This window comes from Eucyclogobius newberryi, unplaced genomic scaffold (genome assembly GCF_026437365.1).
Source record: "Eucyclogobius newberryi isolate DKJ021-1_F unplaced genomic scaffold, fEucNew1.0.hap1 SCAF_7, whole genome shotgun sequence".
Classification (NCBI taxonomy): Eukaryota; Metazoa; Chordata; class Actinopteri; order Gobiiformes; family Gobiidae; genus Eucyclogobius; species Eucyclogobius newberryi.
This window is the reverse complement of record NW_027316389.1, coordinates 8,474,393-8,485,347: the sequence shown is the minus strand read 5'-3', so window position 1 is coordinate 8,485,347 and position 10,955 is coordinate 8,474,393. Positions and strand designations below refer to the sequence as shown.

The following is a 10,955-nucleotide window of genomic DNA, read 5'->3' as shown; positions in this document are numbered from 1 at the left end:
CACAGGAGGGCGCTCTAGGCTCTAAGTGACGCAGAAGAAGAATCTGCACTTCCTCTGCCTCTGGAGTTTGTAGAGTTGTTTAGAAGTGACACAGAGGAAGAAGAATTCAATGGATTTAGTGATTTGGGGTAAAACTGATGCTTTGGTAAACGTGTTAGCATGTTCTTTATGCTATAGTTATCTGAATAACTGTTAATATGTTACGTTAACATAACAGACACTTACCACAGTTCTGTCTGTGCCTCATGTAGCTGAAGGTGTTAGCGTTAGCATACGTCATGTAGCTGACGATGTTAGCGTTAGCATACGTCATGTAGCTGAAGATGTTAGCATTAGCATATGTACACTTATTCACCATGTTCTCTCATCTGTTATTATTTTAAACTGCATTTCAAGATCAAATTTCTGTTCTTGGTTTTGGATTTAATCAAATAAATTTCCCCCAAAAAATGTGACTTTTGCGACTTATATATGTTTTTCTTATGCATTTTTTGGCTGGTGCGACTTATACTCCAGAAAATACGGTATATGTAGACATTGGAGAGAATATTGAAATATGAACTTCAGAACCAATAAAAGAAGCACATTACACATTAAAGATATAAATGATGTTAAAAATATATATATATATATATATATATATATTAAAGATTTAAATTTAACTGTAAACGTTGTGTATAGAGAAAGCCTATGTTTATTTGTATCCTATAGTAGATTTAAATGTTTTTTCTTTAACGCATGCCCTTTTTAAATTTATATATGCGGTTTTATTCATTGTTCATTGTTTTACGTTGTTCCTATGTTTGTGAATTTTGTTCATTGACAATAAACCTTTTCTGATTCTGATTCCGAACTACAAAATTAGCAACTGAAAACACACATATTGTTGTTTGCAGAGAACATTTTTACATGAGTTGTGCCTTTGCCATTTCACGATTGAAACTGGATTTTTAAACTTTAGTGTTACAATTATTCTGAGAGAAAACGCGACAATATAACGATTGTTCATTGACACCATGAGCAAAAAAACAATTCAATCTTAAATTTTCTTTCTGTTTCGTAGTCAAACAAAGCTATCATTCCCTGAAATACGTGACCAACTTCATGAAATCAACAATAAAGTGAAAAAACACTCGCTGTCCTCGGTTTACGTTACTTTTTTGGAGCATCGATTGAACATATATTCTCGCAATGATTACGGTCTAGTTTCTATCCGTGTAAAAATACTGAAAAGTTGCTGCTCACAGTTTTAAAAAACCCGTCTCATTTCACCTGATTTGACATTTTATCCCTCCAGTCCAAGTGCCCCGACCGACATAAAGCAACTTCATCCACTGCAGGATTAAAATGTGATAAATTAAAGCGAAGGCCATTGTTGGTTAACGACGGAGCAGCTTTAGAGCCACAGGCCAGAAGAGCTCTGTGTCCTTAATGTAAAAGCACTTTATGAAATACGGACAATGACTATTACTTATGGCGTGAAAATGAATTGATGAATGATTTGTCTGAGAAGCGAATTCTTGCAATAGCAGTTTTTTATGTTTTAACTGCAGAATTCTGTTCAATTCTGTTCATTTGGACATTGTCTTGATTCATTATTTTCATTTAATTGATGTTAAAAGTTGGTAACTTGTCAAAATATAACGTTTCAGCGCGGTTCCAGTCATTCGCCCGTAGATGGCACTAGATGTCGGAGAAGTCGGTCGAGTGCAGAAATGGAAAACACGAGGTAAAACACATGTTGTGATCTCGGTTCTGAGGGTAATACCAAATATATTAACTTTACTAGATTGTATTAAAACTGTACTGTGATATAATAAGGGAATACCAACTGTATTTACTTTAGATTGTATTCATTTTAGTCATTCTAAGTTGTGCTGAAACTGGCCTCACACAGACCACACTCCTAGCCCAAGGAGCCCAAGGACATCTGTGTGCGATAGAACGGCGAGTGGAAGAATACTGAGAGAAGGCGTCATCCTTCATATGACGGTCGAAACGTATAAGTTGTTTGAGCGCACAGGGAAAGGGCGCGATCCGGAACGTCCGTGTAATACGTCGATCACATTCGTTTGGGACAGAAAGGTAAGCGCTCTGTTATCTCTGTATTAGAATTGTACTGACAGGGATTAAACATTTGATTCATTTTAACTGTTTTGATTTTTGCCCTTTCTTCCATAAACGAGCGCGCCAACAGTTCTTTCTTAGGCTACCCCAAATAAATTGTCTGTTTGCTGTAACCCGAGTCAACATTTTTCATCTGGGTCGGACGGTAGGCAAATTCTTATTTTTTTTTACTTTGAAGGCAAAAAAAAAGATCCAAATATTGTCATTTTTTGAGTTGGAGTGACCACCAGGGGTCAGGCTTCAACAGTCAATGACGGAAAACGTCTCTATCAACCCGATCAGGAGACTAAATCTCACAATTTTAAGATATTTCGATTGACCTTTTGTACGCCGCTATCCTTTATTGTGGTAGCAAAGGCGAGCGGGGGGAACATGCGGGGGACACGGGCGCCGCCATGTTTGTTGTGATGACGCTACTGGGCGTGTTTCAATCCCAGAATGCATTTGCGTAAGTAAAATTTCACACCCTGACAGAGCCTGGCATTACTATGGACATGTCAGTGGCGCCGACAAGGTCTAACCAACTTGTTTAAGGCAATATGACAACTTTAATGCGCGCACTGTTTTGTAACAGATGCACGTGGGGGACTGAAAATGAAGACGCACTTGCGGTGCGTAATCAGTTCTTTGAGATGAAAGACAAGTTTATCAGCGTGATAAAAATATTTTACATGGCGGTTCAGGAAAGACCGGTCGGTGAGTCGTCGAAATAATTGAATAATAAAAGATTTTGAAGTTTTTTCAACAAAATGCTGATATTTATTTTTCAGTCGGCTAGTTTCATAGCGGGTCGGTCGGGTTACGGCAAACAGACATATTATTTTGCTCAGCCTTATTGAGAAAATATATGTTAAATCTTTGTTTTCTGTCTTTAGACGAGTAAACAGATGTAATTCATCCCTGAAGTTATGGTTTTCTGCAGAGATCTTGTCTGGTGAGTCAATTTGGGTGTTTTGAGTGGAGCTAATCTTGCTATGCTAACATTATCTCCCATGCTAATTCACCAAAAAAAATGCTACTGTTGAGGCATACAATATTTACAGTCCTTATGACACATTAGATTACCCTTTTCAGTTAAACAACATGATTATGTTTCAGATTTTACCAAACATTTTCCCTGTTTTTCTCCAATTTGGCAATTTTGGTGATGTTTATAATGTCACTTCCTGGTTTAACGTGGCCTGCAAATATGACCAAATATGGCCGACATACATATCAAATCACATAACAATAGTTATGATTTGACAAATAATTACACCGTAAAACAAATTTATTTCGTCAAATGATTGTTTAAACTGTCATAAAAAGGTTTCAGTTGTATGAAAATGTTCTCTTTATTTTTGATGGAACTGCGCTTTTTGATGACATCACAGAGGAGGAGGGATTCTGCTGATGAACTCGGCACAACTTTCTGTTTAATTTTGTTTGTAATGTAACTTTTATTTGTCAAATTTTCTTCACAAACTGCAACTTGACTGACTCGCCAAACAATATCATTATTACAACAAAAAACGTATTAAAATAACAAAATGAAATAATCTTGACATACAAACAATAAGATTTAAGATTTAACCTATTGTTTATTTGATATTTTACTGAAAATTAGCATTAGCATTGAGACACAATGAGCTAGCTTGTGCGAAACATCAATTAGCAGATTTTATAGATTATCGAGACAGGATATTTTAGTTTTTTTTTTTTAAGCAAATGCACTCTTTGCCATTACTTTGCTTTCAAATTCATATTCAATTGTGATTTATTGTGTATATATTCTAGTTACACAGAGTTAAAGACGCGCTATGTCATCATTTTGCCTTGATTATTGCTCAAAGTGACATTAAACTTGACTTTTTTACCTAGAGATTGAGCGAGATGTGTTTTTTGTGATATTTTAGAAGCCACATTTTCATAATTTCCCCTAAAACATATGATTTTAAACAACTACAAGCTCCATTAGCACTTAAACTGTGCCCTGATGTACACCAAAAACAAGAAAATAAGGAAAAATAATAACGATCAAACTATTTTTGACGTCCACGACCCAGTTTTAGGGCTGATCTACGATGGAGCGATGTAATCACAGTGTTTATGTCTTATCTTTTATATCGCCGCGGACCTGTGCAGACAACGATGAAGAGTAAAACGAACGGCAGAGATCATCGTGAGCGCGGCTGAAGCGATTGGATTTTGAGCGGGTCGTATTTCAGAGGGAAGCGAGCGCCGTGAAGCGAGCGCCACGAGGCGAGCGCCATGAGCTCGCACTAAACCTTAAACCTGTCCGCTTAAGCAACCTTAAGCGGACACATTTCCATGATGCGCTGTTGGATTGAAGGCGTGAAGGGACACGTAAAAGGGACACGTAAAAGGGACACGTAAAAGGGACACGTAAAAGGGACACGTAATAGGGACACGTAAAAGGGACACGTAAAAGGGACACGTAAAAGGGACACGCAAAAGGGACACGTAATAGGGACACGTAATAGGGACACGTAAAAGGGACACGTAAAAGGGACACGTAAAAGGGACACGCAAAAGGGACACGTAATAGGGACACGTAAAAGGGACACGTAAAAGGGACATGCAAAAGGGACACGTAAAAGGGACACGCAAAAAAACATGCAAAAGAGACACACAAAAGGGACACGCAAAAAGGACACGCAAAAAAAAAACTTGAGGAGCTTCTTGGCAGTTTCTGTGCGCGTAAAAGCTGAACATTTGAAACGACTGGATCTCCATTCAACTCCAATTTATTTTGTTTATTTATTAATTTTGTATTATTTTGTATTTATATGTATCTTGTATTTTATTGTATTTATTTTTCATTTTTATTTATATATTTATTTTTGTATTTTATTTTATTTTGTTTTATTGTATTTAGTTTATTAATTTATTTAATGTTGGGAATATTTAGTTCTAGAATAATGATTCACGGTTTCCTTACCATCTCAGACAGTACTACATATTGTACTACATATTGCACTACATATTGTACTATCATTGTGTTTCTACCCTCGACTTGTGCAGCTGATTTGTCACTTCATATAATTTTCAATAGTTTTATTTTAAAGGAAGTTAATTGGAGTTAAAGCGCCCTCTACAGGTCCCACAACTCATTGAACAAAAAATGTAGGAAAGATAAATAAATATATTTTGAATTTTGCCAAAAAATTATAAAAATGTTATCACAGAGTAGCACATTTTTTTAGGTTTATAATTTCACTTCCTGTTTGTAATTGATGACATAACACTGGGCCAAAACTCATCTAATGTCACAATCTTTTTTTAATTGACAAATAAAAAATATACGAAAGTGACTTTATTTTGTAGAATTAATGTTTAGAGCGTCAAAAAAGTTGTTTCTTTGTGTAAATTCTGCATAAACTTTGACTGGAACGAGTGTCCCTGTTGTGATGTCACTTCCTGTCATTTTCTACACATTTTTCAAGGTTTTCTTCACAAATTCCTGCTCGATCGGTGTAAAACTACAATTTATATGTACAACAGGTACAAATACACCAAATAAAGTCAAAATTAGAACATCATAGAAACCCATCATAGGCACTTTAAACTCGAAACTCACTCCTACAATTTAGTTTGTGATGTGCAGAGGCAAGTGTACGTGTGGATGGTGAATAATTCTGTGCTTTTCTCTCGACCGGACTCAACCCCAACGTCGATTCATGTCAATAAAGGTGTAAATAAATAAAACAATGTAAATAAATGGCCATAAAAAGCCACAGATTTCCTCGTTCAAAGCTTTAATAATTGTCTGAGTGACCTGAACAAACGAGCTGCGTTCAGAGGCTCATACAAACACTCAAATTGCAAATATATTGTTATTTTGGGTGGGGTAAAGTTATATATAGTTATTATATCTACTTAATGGTTACTCAGTTATTCAGGTCAAAAATTAAATCCTAATTATTTGAAACACCCGTTTACTTACTGTTTATAGCCTTGTAGTTACTTGTTGCACAGCACGAGACTTATTATTAGTAATGTTACGAGTGGATTCATGAAACGCCCGTGTCATAGAGAATATAACTTAATTTATACATTTTAGTCAGTGATTGGAGCAATAATCACACAAGGCTAAAGCTACAGTTCAGTCCGGCGCATGGAAACAAAACTACTAGTGGTATATTTTGAACAGGACGTGCTTGAATCAGATACTTTAGAGGAGACGACGTGCTTCCTGTGGTCAATTTATCTAAAAATGTTTTCAGTCCGACTGCTCCTGCCTCCAGTCCTCCACATAATCAAAAATACGATTGAATGAGGGTAAAAATGACATTTATATCGTTTTTTGTCACGCTTTCTAATTCTTATATGATCAAATAAGACAAAAGAAATGAGGAGTTGCATGAATAAAGTCTTGATAGGCAAATGTTATCAAAGCTGATGAAAACAGGAGTAAACCAGACAGGAAGTCAGGTCGACCATAAAGCAGAACAACAACCACCGCGTCCAAACCTGTTCCAAACCAGGTCCAAACCAGGTCCAAACCAGGACTAAACCAGGTCCAAACCAGGACTAAACCAGGTCCAAACCAGGTCCAAACCAGGACTAAACCAGGTCCAAACCAGGTCCAAACCAGGACTAAACCAGGTCCAAACCAGGACTAAACCAGGTCCAAACCAGGTCTAAACCAGGTCTAAACCAGGTCCAAACCAGGTCTAAACCAGGTCCAAATCAGGACTAAACCAGGTCCAAATCAGGTCTAAGCCAGGTCCAGACCAGGTCCAAACCAGGTCCAAACCAGGTCTAAACCAGGTCCAAACCAGGTCTAAACTATGTCCAAACCAGGTCTAAACCAGGTCCAAACCAGGTCTAAACCAGGTCTAAAGCAGGTCTAAACTATGTCTGAACCAGGTCCGAACCAGGTCTTACCTATGTCCAAACCAGGTCCAAACTAGGTCTAAACCAGGTCCAAACTAGGTCTAAACCAGGTCCAAACCAGGTCATAACCAGGTTCGAACCAAGTCCAAACCAAGTCCCAACCAGGTCCAAACCAGGTCTAAATTAGGTCCAAACCAGGTCCAAACCAGGTCTAAACCATGTCTAAACCAGTCAGGTCCAAACCAGGTCCAAACAAAGTCCCAACCAGGTCCGAACGAGGTCCAAACCAGGTCTAAACCAGGTCTAAACCAGGTCTAAACTAGGTCTAAACTATGTCTGAACCAGGTCCGAACCAGGTCTTAACTATGTCCAAACCAGGTCCGAACCAGGACTAAACCAGGTCCAAACCAGGTCTAAACCAGGTCTAAACTAGGTCTAAACCAGGTCCAAACCAGGTCTAAACTAGGTCATAACCATGTCCGAACCAGGTCCAAACCAAGTCCCAACCATGTCCGAACCAGGTCTAAATTAGGTCTAAACCAGGTCCAAACCAGGTCTAAACCAGGTCTAAACCAGTCAGGTCCAAACCAGGTCCAAACCAGGTCCAAACAAAGTCCCAACCAGGTCCGAACCAGGTCCAAACCAGGTCTAAACCAGGTCTAAACCAGGTCCGAACCAGGCTCCGGAACCTTGATAAACATGCGCCACATTTGTTTTGCTGCAGGTGGTCGGCGCGTGCAAAACCTCCTGAGTGTGCATTTCTTACCGGGACTTTTCTTTTGGTGCAGTAGGGAAGCAGCAGGAGGAGGAGGAGCGGGAGGAGGAGGAGCAGCACTCTTCTCCTCTTCTTCAGGCTCCGCTCTCCATCCGAAAGACTCTCGCGCTGCCCCGCTTCGCGCTCCCTTTCCCCGCGGTGAAAACCCGGGTCGGCGCGCGCTCTACCACCGCGTTTCCTCAGCGCATCCGGCCGCTCGCGGGGGACCGAGTGCGGGGAGGCTGTTGAGGCTGCGGGTGCTCGTGTCCCGCTGCTGATGCTGCTGATGGTGCTGATGCTGCTGCTGCTGATGGTGCTGATGCTGCTGCTGGAGTCAGAGAATGCGCGGTCAGTGGCATGTCCCTCCCCCGCAGGAAAAAGTCCCTCCCCTCCGCGCGCGGCCACGTACTGCGCTTTTAATTAATCTCCAGCCAATTAAAAAGCGGGGCAGAGGACCGACGGTAACGGTTAAACAACGGCGACGACTCGACTCCGCTCGGCTCCGGTTCCGGTTGCGGCTCCGGTGCGGCTCGTCCTGCGCAGACGGAGCGGTGCGCGGGAGACGGTGATGCCGCTCCGCGCGCGCGCTTACGCAACACCGCGCACCGGGAGACGCCAGAAAGTTCAGAAAGTGCGTCAGCGATGGTAAAGGTCAAAGTGCACACGTCACACAGTCATTTATCACGATAATACTATATAATTAGATCCAACAGCCTAATACAATACTATGAAGTTAATCTATACTATTAGATCCAACAGCCTAATGCAATACTATGAAGTTAATCTATACTATTAGATCCAACAGCCTAATGCAATACTATGAAGTTAATCTATACTATTAGATCCAACAGCCTAATGCAATACTATGAAGTTAATCTATATTATTAGGTTCAACAGCCTAATACAATACTATGAAGTTAATCTATACTATTAGATCCAACAGCCTAATGCAATACTATGAAGTTAATCTATACTATTAGATCCAACAGCCTAATGCAATACTATGAAGTTAATCTATACTATTAGATCCAACAGCCTAATGCAATATTATGAAGTTAAACTATATTATTAGGTTCAACAGCCTAATACAATACTATGAAGTTAAACTATGTTATTAGATGAAACAGCCTAATACAATACTATGTTAAACTATATAATTAGATTCAACAGCCTAATACAATACTATGAAGTTAAACTATATTATTAGGTTCAACAGCCTAATGCAATACTATGAAGTTAATCTATACTATTAGATCCAACAGCCTAATGCAATACTATGAAGTTAATCTATACTATTAGATCCAACAGCCTAATGCAATACTATGAAGTTAAACTATATTATTAGATCCAACAGCCTAATGCAATATTATGAAGTTAAACTATATTATTAGGTTCAAAAGCCTAATACAATACTATGAAGTTAAACTATATTATTAGATTCAACAGCCTAATACTATGAAGTTAAACTATATTATTAGATTCAACAGCCTAATACTATGAAGTTAAACTATATTATTAGGTTCAACAGCCTAATACAATACTATGAAGTTAAACTATATTATTAGGTTCAACAGCCTAATACAATACTATGAAGTTAAACTATATTATTAGATTCAACAGCCTAATACTATGAAGTTAAACTATATTATTAGGTTCAACAGCCTAATACTATGAAGTTAAACTATATAATTAGATTCAACAGCTTAATACAATACTATGAAGTTAAACTATATTATTAGATTCAACAGCCTAATACTATGAAGTTAAACCATATTATTAGGTTCAACAGCCTAATACTATGAAGTTAAAATATATAATTAGATTCAACAGCTTAATACAATACTATGAAGTTAAAATATATAATTAGATTCAACAGCTTAATACAATACTATGAAGTTAAAATATATAATTAGATTCAACAGCTTAATACAATACTATGAAGTTAAACTATATTATTAGATTCAACAGCCTAATACTATGAAGTTAAACTATATTATTAGGTTCAACAGCCTAATGCGATACTATGAAGTTAAACTATGTTATTAGATGAAGCAGCCTAATACAATACTGTTAAACTATATAATTAGATTCAACAGCCTAATACAATACTATGAAGTTAATCTATACTATTAGATCCAACAGCCTAATGCAATACTATGAAGTTAATCTATACTATTAGATCCAACAGCCTAATGCAATACTATGAAGTTAATCTATACTATTAGATCCAACAGCCTAATGCAATATTATGAAGTTAAACTATATTATTAGGTTCAACAGCCTAATACAATACTATGAAGTTAAACTATGTTATTAGATGAAACAGCCTAATACAATACTATGTTAAACTATATAATTAGATTCAACAGCCTACTCCTCCTTGAACCGACACCTTAACGTGGTGGAGGGGTTTGAGTGCCCGAATGATCCCGGGAGCTATGTTGTCGGGGGCTTCATGCCCCTGGTAGGGTCTCCCAAGGCAAACAGGTCCTAGGTGACGGGTCAGACAAAGATCGGTTCAGAAGCCTCTTATGACGACGACACAATCAAGGCAGTTCACGTCGCCCGGATCGGCGTCACCGGGGCCCCATCCTGGAGCCAGGCCTGGGATGGGTGCTCCATGGCGAGCGCCTGGTGGCCGGGTCTTACCCCACGGGGCCCGGCCGGGCACAGCCCGAAAGAGCGACGTGGGGCCGCCCTCCCGTGGGCCCACCACCCGCAGGAGGATCCATAAGGGGCCGGTGCAGAGAGATCTGGGCGGCAGTCGATGGCAGGGGCCTCGGCGACCAGATCTCCAGACACAGAGACTAACTCTGGGGACATGGAATGTCACCTCGCTGGGGGGGAAAGAGCCTGAGCTTGTGCGGGAGGTTGAGCGATACCGACTAGATATAGTCGGCCTCACCTCCACGCACAGTTTGGGCTCTGGAACCCATCTCCTCGAGAGGGGCTGGACGCTCCACTTCTCTGGTGTTGCCCGCGGGGAGAGGCGGCGGGCTGGTGTGGGCTTGCTGATAGCCCCTCAGCTCAGCCGCCACGTGTTGGAGTTTACCCCGGTGAACGAGAGGGTCGCGTCCCTCCGCCTTCGGGTGGGGGACAGGTCTCTCACTGTTGTGGCGGCCTACGGGCCGAACAGCAGTGCAGAGTACCCGGCCTTCTTGGAGTCCTTGGGAGGGGTACTGGACAGTGCACCGACCGGGGACTCCGTTGTTCTACTGGGGGACTTCAACGCCCA

The 10,955-nt window shown here is 39.9% G+C and overlaps 1 protein-coding gene across 1 annotated transcript in view; it reads right to left on the bottom strand.

Moving 5' to 3' along the window:
• Window positions 1-7,958, bottom strand: part of syt12 (synaptotagmin XII) — a 47,347-nt gene extending 39,389 nt beyond the window's left edge. The window contains exon 1 of the mRNA XM_072435040.1: window positions 7,733-7,958. The gene's annotated coding sequence lies outside the window, so the exon portion shown is untranslated. The remainder of the gene's footprint in view (window positions 1-7,732) is intronic.
• Window positions 7,959-10,955: the final 2,997 nt, after the last annotated feature.